Source organism: Pollicipes pollicipes, unplaced genomic scaffold (assembly GCF_011947565.3).
Source record: "Pollicipes pollicipes isolate AB1234 unplaced genomic scaffold, Ppol_2.1 Scaffold_7261;HRSCAF=8764_pilon_pilon_pilon, whole genome shotgun sequence".
NCBI lineage: Eukaryota > Metazoa > Arthropoda > Thecostraca > Pollicipedomorpha > Pollicipedidae > Pollicipes > Pollicipes pollicipes.
This window is the reverse complement of record NW_023597054.1, coordinates 11,002,866-11,007,402: the sequence shown is the minus strand read 5'-3', so window position 1 is coordinate 11,007,402 and position 4,537 is coordinate 11,002,866.

Sequence of the window (4,537 nt, the reverse complement as noted above, 5' to 3'; positions counted from 1 at the left end):
ACCGCGGGAAATTCAACCCCCCGGGCCTCTGGTTTGCACTGAACGCGTTTTCAGCGCAATATGCTGCAAATGCTGACATCTGTGTGTGTAAATGCTTTCGTACAGATCGCATACAAATCATCCGCCTAAGTATTGTATGACCTTCGCCGTACGTGAGACGTACATCAAGGCCAGGATAGCTCTCGGTAGAACACTAAATCGCAACTTGGGGTGTGAGGAGAAGACGACGGAAGGAATTATAGCCAAAAGCCAATATCTCCGTAATTCCTTCACGTGTACCAATTTCGTCGTGTCTGTGATTGAGGGCATGGAAGATAAACTGCTCCGGATATTGGACGGCGCCACGGCTGCCTTAGTCGTCTCTGTTCATCCGGCGGTGTCCGGCACCACGCCCGCTTCAATCCGGGTGACATTTTCACTTCCGTGAGCGAAGCTCGCGTCGCCCGCAGCCCGGCCGTGTCGCGTCGCTTCCGGCCCGGGCCCCGGCAATGCTGCAGCTCTCAGCTGCGACAGTGCAGTCGACTCCAGCGAAGACGAGATGCATCACGACAAAGCTCATAACGTAGTGCCGGCTGTCACCAAGGCTGCAAACCGTCAGGCTGTTGCCTTGACATTTGCGCACGGCATGGACCAATATCGAGTCTGGCTCTTGCGCCACAGCCCCGAGATGAATGCTGTCCTAGTTCACGGCTACACGACCCAACGTTTGTTGCAGCTGTGGGCTTATTTGTGGACATACGTAACTACTCAAGTGAAATTAGCATTACGACCCTCCGAGGACGGCTCTTGCATTCCCCGTTCGCAATGCTAGAAAACATCTTTTGCTTGGCCAAACATTATGGTGTCTACCTGTCCGTTCATATTTCTGTGTACAGCCAGATAAACATAGGTCATATAACTACATCAGTGTGCCACCTGCGACGCGTGCGTAATGCGACTGTTCTGAAAAAAGTTTCAGGTTTGTTTAAACTACAGAAAGGCGGCTTAGCGCTTTCTGCTGCGCCTCCGCAGTTCGTGCATTGGTATCTTAATATATCTGACCGGCAGTGATTTGAGGAAAACGTTTTGTACAGGGTTACCTGAATTCGAACGTCCTTACCCTGTCAGGGGTCTCAAATTTGAAGTAAGTCTGCATATATATATATATATATATATATATATATATATATAAATGATTTCGCAGAACCCTCTCTTTCGTGCATGTTGGGTTTAAAAATGACTGCTGATTCAACATTGACGAGTTTTTATGCATCGTCTTAATTTCCTGGCTTTGACTAGCATTATCGTTTAGATCAAAGACTGTTTGCACAAAATCACCCATATGTTCGTCGCTCTTTAAATTATTACGTTTCGAGATTCGATCTCATTGGTCGGAGGATGCTGAATGGCAAAATAAATATGTTTTGAGTTTTAAAAGGCAAAAACTGTGCACTAATATCAGAAAACATCTTTTGGTACAGAGAGCACAAATGAAGCATGGCTATTTGAAGTAAGACAAATCCTATTTTTACTTTGATACATATCGAATACAATGGTAGTGGACAAGGACACAAACCTATTGCCAGAATCACATTAATAGGGTTCACTGCCCATCACCCAATAATTCAAGGTTTGTACAAGAGTTTGTGTGTCTGTTTAGGGCTGGAGAGAGTTCGTTACTGAATATACTCCCCCAAATTTGAAGGTGTCTTCCGTCATTGCGCACTCAAAAAATGTCAGTGCTGTCTGTCAGTTGTCGCGTCAATGTCCTCTCGCGTTCGTGTCGCATGTGGTTCAGAGGTGCCCTGTCACGCAAGTGCGTTGTCAGGCGTCGTGCTCGTGTCGCATGTGGTCCAGAGGTCCCTGTCACCTAAGTGCGTTGTCAGGCGTCGTGAGGGTATCTTTGGGTCACACCAACGCAGTGTATGAAACGAAGTTTGCAACCTTCAGTGTCGCATTTGAATGCATACGCTGTATTGTGCATTTTAGTTCATCGGGTTGTCTGGGCTGTTACCATATGTCTTGGCTATGAAGTTTGCATCATTAACGTATATTTATTTACGAACTCTCTCCAGCCCTAAACAGACAAATTATTGCACAACACCTAAATTATTAGGTGGTGGGCGGTGAGCACTATTGACGTGATTCTGATGATATGTTTGTGTCTTTGCAGTGTTCCAATTCGAGTATATTTGATATGCATCAAATTAAAAATAGGATTCTGTTTTACTTCAATGAGCCATGCTTCATTTGTGTTATATGTACCAAAGATATTTTCCAATAGTAGTGCTCAATGTTTATCCTTTGAAAACTCAAAACTTATTCTTGTGCCATTCAGCCTTCTCCGACGATGAGATAGGATCTCGAAACGTAATGATGTAAAGAGCAACGAATATGTGAGAGATTTTGTGCGAACCATCTTTAATCTAAACGATAATGCTTAGTCAAAAGTTCGGAGACAAGAACGGTGCATCGATGCTGATCGATGCGAAAAGCCCATCGATGCTCGGTTAGCAGCCATTTTTAGGCCGACATATACATATATGTATATATTACATATAAACACACACACACACACACACACACACACACACACACACACACACACCACACACACACACACACACACACACACACACACACACACACCACACACACACACACACACACACACACACACACACACATATATATATATTATATATATATATATATATATATATATATATATATATATATATATATATATATGTGTGTGTGTGTGTGTGTGTGTGTGTGTGTGTGTGTGTGTGTGTGTGTGTGTGTGTGTGTGTGTGTGTGTGTGTGTGTGTGTGTGTGTGTGTGTGTTCTGGACGGGCTTAGACACACACCTGGTGACGGAGTCCAACGTCGGACACCACACACACTATAGAACAGTCGCGAACAACCTGTTCCTGCTCGCTCCGTCAAATCTGGCGGGGCCAACGGACAAGGTACTCCACAGCAAAAGGTCAAGGGTTACTGTAGTCCGACACTCCTCTTTATTTCATGGGTTTCAGATAGATGCTGCGCTCGGCAGCTTGTGAGGAAGCAAAGGAAGAGATGTATGCATTTCATTCAAATTTTACGTTAACCGACTACGCTGGAGCGTAGCATTACAACAAAGTAAACAAACACCGCCATGTGTTCACATAGGCCGCGGCAACTCGGGACCACAGGGCGGGGGAGGGAGACTACATCCGTGGAGCTTTAACAGCCGGTCTTAGGCTAACGGGGGCAGGTTAGAACAAACGCACAGCTCCGCAGCTTTGATTTTCCAGCCTCACGCAAAGTGAGCAACAGAGGTGGATGGAGATTCACTGCACTCACTGCAGATTCACTGCAGTTTGGAATTACACTACCGTGAATATCACTCAACTTCTTCGGGATCTCAGACGTCAAATGATATCAAATATTCTTTAGTTTATTGGTTTAAGCCTTTAAGCCTAAGTTCTTGCCATACCACTAGTACCCACATTGTGGCAGATCCGGTTAAGTGGAACACATTCTAGATCAACAAAACGGCCATGAAAGAAAAACAAACTCAAACAGACACCCGGACTGAGAAGGCATGTTGGGATCACCGAGCCCCAGCTTTAGGTCTCTTCACGTTCGTAGACAGCACATTGCGACCGTTCGCTGCAGGTGGACTGGACCGGAGAGCAGCACCCACCGCCGCTCCTCGGGAGCCGCCGCCCCTGTCACGTGGCCGGCCCGCGATGTCGAGCGCCTCGCGGGCTGGCGGGCCCGTCCCGCGGCTAGGAAATACAAGGCTGGCCGCCATCTCCTGCGTTCAGATATGGAGTCTTCTCTAGATAATTGGGAGGGCAGCGGGGAACTTGCGCAGTTATTCCTACATGACGCGTACTAACTCAACTAGCAAAAGGCCAACCAAGTTTGCTGTCCCCACGGCACAGAGGGGAAAGAGCCATACCTGGCTCGCAGCGAGCGGTGGGCGCAGGAGGAGGTGCGGAACACGAGGCTGCTGCGATGTGAGCTCCACTGCAGGCGAGGACTGCTGGCCGGACCTCGTCTCGTAGAGTCACGGCCGTCTGACCCCGTCACTCGGCCCGCCGCCGCCGAGTTATCCAGCGAGGCTGCTGCACGACTCAGGTGTTCAAAGGTCGGCTGAAAATGTGGCCCCAGCGGGCCTCCTCTGGGCTGATGTCGCGCGTCTCTGGAGACCTTCCTGGCACGTGCTTTGGGTGGAGAAGTTAGCAATGGGTCCCGCGAACCTTAAACTGCGCGACGCTAACGTCATGGTCTGGTGGCTTGTCGGTGTATCATCTCAACTATGCCGAGCGGCCATGGTCGCCTGCTCACCTTCATTCGGACGACATGATCATGATACAGGAATGCTGCACCCCGTGGCATCAACATAACCGGCTCGTCTGCTTCAAGCCGCACGTCCGCGCGGCAGAGGATGATAATGCCACGATGTCGCATGACGAACAGAGCTTTACCCAGTGGTGTAGCTCGGCACGGGTGACTGATGGCCCTGCATTCATGATGTACTTTACGTGGAAATGCACTCACCTAT